At 40.4% G+C, this 11,331-nt stretch overlaps 1 long non-coding RNA gene across 1 annotated transcript; it reads left to right on the plus strand.

The window, feature by feature from the left end:
• Positions 1-1,558: 1,558 nt before the first annotated feature.
• Positions 1,559-3,663, plus strand: LOC131914573 (uncharacterized). Its single transcript, XR_009380167.1, has 3 exons — positions 1,559-1,786; positions 2,298-2,425; positions 3,113-3,663. It is a non-coding gene; the product is annotated as an uncharacterized LOC131914573 (long non-coding RNA).
• The last annotated feature ends 7,668 nt before the right edge of the window (positions 3,664-11,331 follow it).

Raw genomic sequence — 11,331 nt, forward strand, 5'->3', positions numbered from 1 at the left:
AATGCTCAGCTGATAGCTCAGACTAATTTTTAGCTAGCTTTTATAACTTAAATTAACCCATCTCTATTAATCTGTGTGCTGTCCTGAGGCTCGTTTACCTGATGTATGTACTTCCCATCCTGCTCACTCTGCGTCTCATGGCATCTCCTCAGACTCTGCCCTTTTTCTCCCCAGCATTCTCTCTGCCCCAAAAGTCTTACCTAACCATCAGCCAATAAGCTTTTTACTAATACTGAGAGCAACACATCTTCACAGTGTGCAAAAGGATTAGTCTACAGCAGCAATTGGTGTTATTTATTGGACTGATTCTTTGCTGCTCCTTTGCCTATTCTCTCAACAAGGCTACCTCTTGCTACTGAACCACCTGATCCTCCCATTCTTCTTTATCACTTTACTTTCCCTGAAAAAATTCATTCCTACTACCTACCATTGACTTATTTTGTTTATGACTCCATGAAGGTCAGGATTTTTTCTTTTGTTCATTGTTCTATCCCAGCATCTAGAAGAGGGCTGGACACATGCTAGAACCTATGAATGTTTGTTGAATGAATGAGTGGTCTGTATGGGGTAGTGAGAGTACAATACGACCGCTTTTAGACTGAAGGTGGAATTAAACTACTGTAATAAAGAGGAATTCATACTTCCAAAGCTAAATATTTCAAGGGCCAAAGTCACAGAACATGGTTTAGTGACACCAAAATGAATGAATGTTGGGGTTTCAGTAAATGTCTCCCAAAGGCCTATGTATTAAAGGCTTGGTTCCCATTCTGTGCCATGCTCTCTCTCTCTCTCTCTCTCTCTCTCTCTCTCTCTCTCTCTCTCTCTCTCCCTCTCTCTCTGTGTGTGTGTGTGTGTGTGTGTGTTTATGTTAGTTTAGGTGTATGCATGTTGCATGTCAGGGTGCATGTATGAAGGTCAAAGGATAATTTTGAGTGTCAGAAATTACTTTCCACCTTTTGGGGGTAGTGTATTTTGTTATTTGCTGCTGTGTGTATGCCAGCCTATCTTGCCTGTGAGCTTCTGGGAACTGTCCTGTATCCCATATCTCTATAGAAATACTAGGATTACAGACGAGCTACTACACCTGGCTTTACATGGGTTCTGGACAATTGAATTCAGTTCCTCAAGCTTACACATTTTAGTCTTTCATCCAATCTCCAGGCTCAACTTTTTCTCTCTTTTTTGAGTTATCTCAGATATTCTGTCTGCTATGGAAAGCTGAGTAGCTGTGGTGATATATTGTGTACCCTAATAAACTTTGCCTAAGATCAGAAAACAGAACAAGCAACTAGATTAAACACAGAAGCCAGGCAGTGGTGTCACACACCTTTAATCCTAGGACTCGGGAGGCAGAGATCTGTCTGGATCTCTGTGAGTTCAAAGCCACCCTGAACTACATGACTTGATCACTCCTTCTATCACTGGAAACAGCAGCAACTTACTTCCCATATCTGGGTAGTCAAGAGGACAGCTGTTTAAAGAGAACAGGGAAGTCAAAGGTGAGGTACTGGGGAGGGACAAGGAAAGAAAAACTTCCTATTTTCTCTCAGCAGCTCAACAGAGGCTCACAAGGTCTGAGAAACATTCAAATCTCTTGATTCCAGCTGGCCCCTGAGCTCTGTGACTGGAGGGCCACAGCCCAGAATCAATGGTGGTTTCTCTGGTTCCTCAGGGTAAGGGTCAGTCTGTTTAAAAGGGAGCAGTCTTCTCTTGCCCTGTTGATTTGCAGTCTCCTGGACAGTATGTTGAGAAGCTAAGCCCTTCTTCCTTCAAGTTCAGTCAAGTGGTAAGTCATCTCAACCTCATCAACTTTGTCCATGAAGATTAGAGCAGTTTTACTTCTGCAAACATTTGTTTATAACCATCTGGAGCAAAGCATAAGCCTGCCTAGAAGCCATTTCAAGGGGTGAGAAAACTTTTCAAACTAATAGAAAGTATGAGATGCTCTATTTTCTTTAACCATGGTATCTACTTCTAATTATTTGGTAAATCTTATTTCAGGCAGAACTTAAGTGAAAACAGTGTCACATCTCTTTGTGGTTCCTAATAGTACCCAGCATATTGTTAAGTCTTTGAGTATTTAATGAATAGGCAGAGTACAGTCTCTGCTCTTCATAAGTAGGCATATGTTAATGAAATGTTTATTTTAGTGTTCTGAGGGTTTTTTCCCCTATAACTGGCTAAAATCAAGTCTCAAGAAGGGCAAAGTGTGACTGTGTGAGTCCAATCCTGTTTGTGGTTTCCTCTGGGAAGATATGGTCATAGAATGGGAAAAATAACTTCTGGTTTCTCCACAGTGTAGCCTGAAGATAGCAAATTATACAATGGTCCTGGAAGATGAGTATGATGTCCTCATACAGGATGATCTGGAGAACAGTGATGTGCAACAACATGACAGATACAACACCAGGCCCCTGTCAGCCTGGTAGGTGCTACAGCTGTGTTCTACACTGTTCTCAGTTGGGCTCCTGGATAACATATTAATTGTTCATCCTGGTGAATACAAAGGATTCATGCATGTAGGAAATGTGTACTTTCTAAACTTGGTAGTTTCTAATTTTTGTTTCTTGCTTCCCATGCCATTATGCTCTCACAGTGCTTTACATAGGGAAAGCCTTAATAAATCCATGTGTAAAGTTCTCATTAGACTCCACTCTGCAAGCTTACATGGTGAGATGCTTTCCAACATCCTTCTCATTGTGACAGGATACCAGGCACTTTTTCATGTGAGGTAGTTATCTGCAGCCCTCACGGCAGTGCCTGGTAGAACCATTACAAGTGTGCTGGCATGGGTCATATCTGTTGTGATCACTTCGAATTCATGTTTTATACACCTCAAATAGAAAATCAGAAAGACAAGTGCTCCTTTAGTAGCCCACAGTTTCTATCAGCTGAAGAGACATTCCGGAAGTATCTTCTGACATTAAAGATGAACATTTTGCTACTTTTCCTCCACTGCTGGTTTTTATATTTTGCTCTGTGTGAGTGAGGAATTCACAAAGCTTTAGCGATGAGGAAATATGGTCTTTCCAAGCTTGCCTTCATCATAATGGGTATCTTTCTCTCGATGTGTGCTCCCTACAGTATTGTACTTTTCCTGTTCACATTTCAGGAACATGTGCAGGACAAGAACAGCTACAACCTGGACACAAGTGTTCATGTCACACAGATTATTGCTACCACTCACTGCTGTGTTCTTGATGGGGACTTTAGGAAATATCTCTGTAGTTGTTACCAAAGTGTAAAGACATTGATGTTTACTCTGAAGTAGCTAGACCAAGGGAGGGTTATGTCTGTTCTGCTGTACTATAAACTATTTTATATCAAAGACACAGGCAAATAAACACTGATTTTTGTCTGCATCGATTCATGTAATTTTTTGTACATTTTGAACAATATAGTACATAAGGAGAAAATGGAGGCATGAGCAAGTATTTGTCAGGTATTAAATTCATCGCAGACATGACTCTAAACATTGTGATGTGAGCACCTTCATTCCTCACTACTTGTCCATACTGTGAGTGGTATCAGTCTCATTTCTCTGAATAGAAACTGAAGCCCAAAAGTTAGTCTAAAGTCATGTGCTTTCGAAGTGGTAGGACTCAGACAATCCCATGAACCATTTGCTCCAGAGACTATACTTTACCTATGCCTGCAAAGTTTCCAAACTGTTCAGCAAAATAAATTAAAGAAGTATGTGCTTTTGAAATCCAATTTAACTGCATTCAAAATTAGAAGTAAGCATTAATGTGAAAGCAAATTTTTTAAAGGCACATTCTCTTGTACTTCATGAGAAGAACTAATTCACTGGAGGTTGTGGAAATCTTAAGCAAGGTGACTTGTTTTGTGGGAATCCCATGAGTTACCTTGACTACTCACCACACTTTGGTTTCCCCGGTCCCTCCATCCTGTGAGCATCCCATGGTTTCTAGACTTGCCTTTGACTCTTCCATGAAAGCTATGATATCTTAGGAAATCTAACAATAACTGTGAATATATTCTTAGAAATGTCTAAAAAAAAATGAACGCTGTTACCTTTAAATATATTACATATCCCAAGCCTCATCCACCAGTGACTGCTGAATGTTACCCCACTTCCTTTCCCTGCAGAATTAATGGAACACAAACACCTACCTGCCATATCAGCAGCACAGGGTCCTCTCTTCCAGGACCCTAATGTCAGTTAGAGTAACTCATTTTTGATGTTAAAGCCTCTTCCTGCCTGTGGCATTCAGAGGGGATTTCACATTCATTGTTCTCTCGATTATTTCATACCTGGCCCTCAAGGCCTGGAGGTAACCATTCTTTGGCTGCTCAGGACAGCTCAAACTGGGCTTTATAGACATGGCCTCAGTATTGCTGCTAGGTCCCAGTAGTCCAGTATCTTGCCTGCGCCTGGATGAGTTAGAGGTGCAGCACTGGTACTTGTTGTAGATTCACTGGGTCACCTGCCCGGCTGCATATCATAATGCCAGCCTATGTTGATCCCTTTACCAAACTGTATACTATAAATACTGTTCTGTTGTATGCAGCTGTACTTAAATAAGGCTGCTTTGAAAAGTCTCTGAGACCTTTTAGACATTTCAGGATATTAGGGTGAACTGCCTTGGAGCACTGGCTGAAGCATCCACCATCCATGCTTCTGTTATAGGCCCAGGTATATTTGCTGCATAGCATACAGGATGCCATAAACATCTCCACCCATGAAAATGAGGAGATAGTAGGAGTGAGAGCATCACAGAGGTAATACAGTCTTATTCCAAATAGCCTCAAATATAAACAAAAACACTGTAAGGAGGGGAGAGAGGAGAGAGAGGGGGGGTTAGGTGTGAGTGTATAGAGGCCAGAGGTTGATACACACCTTAGTTTTGAGACAAGATCCCCCACTGAACCAGGAGCTCACCATTTCAAGTAGACTTGCTGGTCAGTGAGGTCTTGTGATTACTGCTCTGGTTATGCAAACCTGGTCAGGATCACCCTATCCTCCATCCCCATTCCAAGGAGGTTCTTACCATTCAGACTTCCAGGGTTAAGAGTATCTGGGCCCAGCTCCCCCTTGTCCTCTAAAGGACCACTAGAAGCTGCTGCCTGGCACCTAACCCTGATTTTTGGTGGTAGCTTATGTGGCTTCCACAGTGTCTTTTGTTGGCTTCAACCCCAGGTCCTAATGCTAGACCCCATAGAAGCTCCGACATGGCTCAGATTAAGTATTTCTTCCTCAGGTCATTCACGAGAACAGCTCTTCCAGCACCTGACAGTTTACCTCTGGGTCCAATGTGGTTCCACCTCCCAGGCCAGGTTCTTATTGCTTTTCTGTCTGTCCTAATCAACAGCAAGATTTTCCACACTTGGACAGTGACTGCAGTTGACATTGTACATGTCTTAAGGTTACCTATGGTTACTGTAATGGTCAATATGGATTGTGAACCCTGAGATTGTATTATTTGCTGGAAAAACCTGCTTCTATTTTTGTTGTTGTTGTTGTTTTGTTTTTTGAGACAGGGTTTCTCTGTGTAGCTTTGGGCCTTTCCTGGAACTCACTCTGTAGACCAGGCTGGCCTCAAACTCACAGAGATCTGCCTGCTTCTGCCTCCCGAGTGCTGGGATTAAAGACATGGGCCACCACCGTCTGGCAAACCTGCTTCTAATTGTGGTATGGCTCAGCCCTTGCATACACATTTAATCCAAGAGCTTTCTGCTTGAATATTGTCAACAAGATTAAATGAAATCAACCATAGGTCAAGAGGCAGAGCAAGCAACCAATTGATAGGAAGTGAACATAAAAAACCATAGAGAGTAAGAGGAAGTGAGGAGTACAAAGAGAGAGACACATAGGAAGTAGAGGAAGGAACATCTAGTTGGTAGAGTTTTGCTTAAAATGGCATAGGAAAAGCTCTTTCTGGGATGCTGGTGGAGGAGAAAGCAACTGGGTGCTTTCTCTGCTTCTCTGAGCTAGCAGCCTTTTACCCCAGCATCTGGCTCCCAAGTCTAAAGATAAAATCAAATGATTGAGATTTAGTTAAAAAACAACACTAGAGATTTTGTTAAAAACAAGTTCATCTGCCCAGCAACTGTCTGTTCTGTCCTCAGCTGATATGATTCTTGTTATTGTGGTAAGAATTAGTGTTTCAAAATATCGGATCTAATCCTTGAAATTTTTGCATTTAAAAAATATCATTTTCTGGAAGTAGAGCTTAGTATAAAACCATTTTCTGGCTATGTGAGGTTGTAAGATCAGTTCCCATCAGTACTATATAAAGAGAACCATTCCTCAACATCACTGAACATTTCCATAGTTTGCTATAATATATATGTTCCCACTGCAATGATATACTCTTATGATTGCAATACTCTTCATCCCCAACATTGATTTTTTTTTTTTTTAGTTGTAATGTGTTTCTTTCAGTAAACACCAGGTACTCACTGAGATTTGCCATTGTATACTATAGGAAATGTTTAATATTTGTTTTTTTTTTTATTAGAGTCAGGAGTCAAGGGTCAGGGTCAAGGGTCAGAAGTTACAGTTAGGATTAGATTATGGTTAGGGTCATATTAAATGGTTTGGGTTTGTGGGTAGGGTTATATTTAGATGTTTTTAACTGAAAGTGAAGAAATGCTTTTCCTCCTTCCTATCATCCCTCCTTTCTTTCCAAGGTGCTCTCCTCTCTTGTATCCCTTCTTTTTTCCCCACTTCCCAGTTGATTGCTTCTTTTTCTGATAATTATTGTTTCATACATACATGTATGTATGTATGCATGAATGTTTTTTGCAGGCATATATATATGTGTGTATATATGTGTGTATATATATATATATATACACATATATATGTAATCAAGGGGTCCCAAAACAGAAATGTGCTCTCCATAGCCCTGGTTCATGTTTTAAGAAAGTCCCAGTTTGGGGTTGGGGATTTAGCTTAGTGGTAGAGCGCTTGCCTAGCAAGCACAAGGCTCTGGGTTTGGTCCTCAGCTCTGGAAAAAAAAAAAGAAGGTCCCAGTTCAGGATTGGGTGTGGTAGTACACAACTTTGATCCTAGCATTCAGGAGGCAAAGGCAGGAGGAATTCTGAGTTCAAGACCTAACCTGGTCTACAGTGCTAGTTCCAGGACAGCTAGAAATACACAAAGAAATTGAATCTCAACAAATGAAAACCAACAAAAGGAAGGTCCCAATTCAAAGGATAGAATCTAAAAATGTTGTTTTAGTGACCTCTTTTGGAAAATCAGTTTTTATGCATTTTTTATGGGGAAATAAAATGGTTCATAGAGGGCTGGACATGCTATCTACCTTCTGTCCTTTTTGTCAAATGCCATTGTTCAACTTAAAAAAAAAAGACAATCTTATAATGGTTCCTAGATGTATGCTAACCAACAACATAGCACCACTACTTCCACTTGCCTCTCTCCTGCCATTTGGAGTAAGAAGGCCACAATAAAAACAAAAAAAATGGTACGGGCATGCAGCCATAGTTAGATCTGGAGGGAGTCCAGAGCCTTTGTTTGTTTGTTTGTTTGTTTTTATTTAAATAGATGGTGTAACCCTGAAAGTCATTTTGTTTTGGCAGGTGGAGTCAAAGAGGCTACAGAAAAACTGAAGTGTAGAGGAACAGCTAAGGGTAGTAGACAGCAGTGTGGGGTGGATGCTGGAAAGATATTTCAGCGTTGAAAGCACTTGTTCTTCCAGAGAATCTGGGTTTGGTTTCCAGTATACACTCAAAGGCTAACAACTACCTGTACTTGTAATTCTGTTCCAGGAGAGGCAATGCTGTCTTCTGGACTCCGCCCACACCTGGCAAGCATGTGATGCACCCACATACAAGCAGACAAAACACACAGAGACATAAAATAATAAAATGGGGGGAGGGAGAAAAAGCACAGATGGGATACATATCCAAGTTTCAACCAAGTTACAAAAAGCATTCCTTAGGCAGAAAACCCAGGATTTCTCTATACTCAACTAGAGCCACAAAATGTCAGAATCATGCAGCTAATCAGAATTACCTGCAACTGGATACCACAGAAATGGCCTCATTTGCATGGAAAGAATTGCTTGATGGGAAATGGTAGGCAAAGTTGCTCACCAGAACCATAAGAAGACACTTTCCAAATGGATACTCAGGGAACAGCAAACTTTGGAACAAGCTTATTCTCTCTTAATGTTATCTCTTTCAGTTTTGAACTGTAGTGGTATATATATATATATATATAATCTTAGTTTGAAGTTTTGTTTTACAAACAACACTCATCTTAAAGACAGGGAACTGGTAGGATGTTAAAAATAAAAGGATATTGTAAAACAGCAATAGAGTTTAAGACTACAGTTGTATTTTTAAACAAAATAGATGTAGACTTTCTAGCCTACTTTTTGTTTGTTTAAATAATAGTACAGAATCAGCCACTTTGGCTTCTAAAAGACCCTATGTAAAACTTAGTTTTATTCCCCCCACTACCCCCAGCCCTCTTGGTTTTTTCAGACAGGGTTTCTTTGTGTAGCCTTGGCTGTCCTAGAACTAACTCTGTATATCAGGTTGGGCTGCAAGTCAGAGATCTGCCTGCTGGGGTTAAAAGGCGTGTGCCACCATCCCCTGGCTATATTTTTATATTAATGTTTTAATCACTTCTGCTCTTATCTGTCTAGTTGCTTGGGTTTCTGAGTTTCTCATGAATGTTCTCTTGGCATGATAAAGTTTAATCTTACACTCTGCCTGCAGAAGGGACACACACTATAATATCTGCAATGACATGTTCATCTTGGTTGCCAAGTACTGAAAACCATATTTTGGAACAGAAGGTTTCTTTCATGTTTATTTAGCCTAGAGATATTTATGTAAACTGGGATGTTTTACTCCCCAATATCTGCCAGTCTCTGCCCTCCTCCTTGAGTTCTCCAGCTAATAGTGGGTACCACCATGGCAGGCAGTTTCTTCTTGGTGTCCTACAACCACAAACAATCACATTACTATTGTCTCATTATAAAATACATCATTAGTTTGTGGGATTCAGGATAATGACTGAATTTCTACCATGACATCTGACAAGGCTTGCAGAGTAAGAACTTTTAGTTGGGTATTTGGAGAACAGTGTCCTAGTGTCCCAGAAGACACTGGCCTGAGTTTTCCAATGATAGTCAGTGACTTGGGTTCCCTAGCATTATCATGGTTCTGAAAGACCTTTGGACTTTTGCCAGGTAGAGGGGTGAGCATGAATCTCACCAGAGAACAAGTGTGCCTTTCTGTTATGACTAAAGTTGGGTACCTTTTTGAGAGAGGAAACATGCTTGTGGACCAAGGCAATTATGGGAGAAGACACTGCTCAGATGCACTAAATCCTTACTTCCACAAGGTGGCACCCCACACCTGGTACGCACATCCTCACACGACAACCTTTGGCCAGAAGAGGGTGCAAAAACACCATCCTTCTGTTTCCTTATATCTATTGATCATATACTTCCCTTCCCCTAACCAATAGCTTAGGAACCTACTGGAAAATGAAATAATACTGGTCTAAGAGAAAAAAAAAAGAAACATATTGATAAAATGACTCCTAATGATATTTTGATATACTCATAGATCAATTCCTTCATCAGCCACCATCAGAGAAGCTTCTTCCTGTAGCAGAAGGGAACAAATACAGAGACCCACAAACAGACATTGCACAAAGAATGAGAGCCCTTGGAACACTCAGCTCCCAAAATGGGATATCTCCATGAAATCCATGCCCTCAGAGCTCAGGGAACCCCATGGAAGAGGAGTCTGAAAATAGTTTACAAACCTGAGAGAATGGTGGACACCAAGAAAACAAGGCCTGCTAAATAAACATTAGCAAAGCTTTTATGGATTCACAGAGACTGAAGCAGCATGGACAGGACCTATATGGGTCTGCACTAGGTCCTCCAAGTATATATTATGGGTTCCAGTTTAGTATTCTTATGGGGTTCCAGAGTGTGTGAACAAGTGGGTCTCTAATTCTTGTGCCTTCCATTGGGATCTTTTATGATAACAGCCATAGTGCAGATGATGCAACATCCAGAACAGCTTCAAAGCAACTGGCTGAGGTGATGCAGCCTCATAGACTACTACAGCCAAGATTTAACCATAATTCTAAATTTTCTCAGGATCCCCATAAGATTGCCAGCACCTCCAATCAGCAGGAAGTTGCTGTGGGATGTATGGCAAATGTGTTGCTGATTAATCAATAAAACACTGATTGGCCGTTGGCTAGGCAGGAAGTATAGGCGGGGCAAGGAGGAAAATAAAGCTGGGAAGTGGAAGGTTGAGTCAGAGAGACACTGCCAGCCACCACAAGGACAAGCAGCATCATGTGAAGGTGCCGGTAAGCCATGAGGCACGAGCCACGTGGCAAGGTATAGACTTATAGAAATGGATTAATTTAAGCTATAAGAACAGTTAGCAAGAAGCCTGCCATGGCCATACAGTTTGAAAGCAACATAAGTCTCTGTGTTTACTTGGTCGGGTCTGAGAGGCTGTGGGACTGGCAGGTGAAAGAAATTTGCCCTGACTGTGGGCCAGGCAGGAAAACTCTAGCTACAGGAAGTAGTATGAAAAGCTATACCCAAATTCCCAAAATATTGTTTATGAATGTTTGTTTTTATTTAAAGGGGATTGATTATAAATGCAATCTTTTTCTAAAGAAAAAAGGGGGATATGATATAGAAATGATAGAAAGGGATAAATTATTGAGTCTACTTTGATACAAAAAATAACTGTTAATCTCAAAATATTTAACATTGGTATGGATTTTGGTTTATTGATACAAATATAAAGTTAATGTTGTTATACTGTATGTATATTTCTACTCTTGTTTAAGGTATTATATTTATGCAACTCATCTAAAATTGTAATATATCATTAAGAAATTCAGATAAATAGTCATTTATGATAGTCAAACTTTTAGTCATGTTAATTAAGTTTTCTAGGTATACAAAGATATATTTCAATTAGATAGATAAACTTCAAACACTTCAAAGACCTACAGAATATGGCATTTAAAATGATTTAAGAATTTAGATTTTTCTGGATGGTGAGACATGTCTGCTCCTGGTAGCACCAATTACTTCAAAGAGGATGATGGGCACTGAAGAAACTCTTTATGGAGTTTGCTCTGAGCTTCTGGCTACATTATTTGCCTGAGCCAAACCCACTAAGGAGGAAGGAGGAATCCACATTTCCCAAGTCCCTGGCCAATCTTTTCCAGAAATGCAAGAAATATCTGCACCAGTGTCCAGCAAACCAGTTATTTTCTTTCCTTGTATTTTAAGAGTTTTAGATGGTCTAGAGTTTCTGATTTCCTGAACCCAGAAACCCATGTCA

The sequence above is a fragment of the Peromyscus eremicus genome, chromosome 7, assembly GCF_949786415.1.
Source record: "Peromyscus eremicus chromosome 7, PerEre_H2_v1, whole genome shotgun sequence".
NCBI classification, from domain to species: domain Eukaryota; kingdom Metazoa; phylum Chordata; class Mammalia; order Rodentia; family Cricetidae; genus Peromyscus; species Peromyscus eremicus.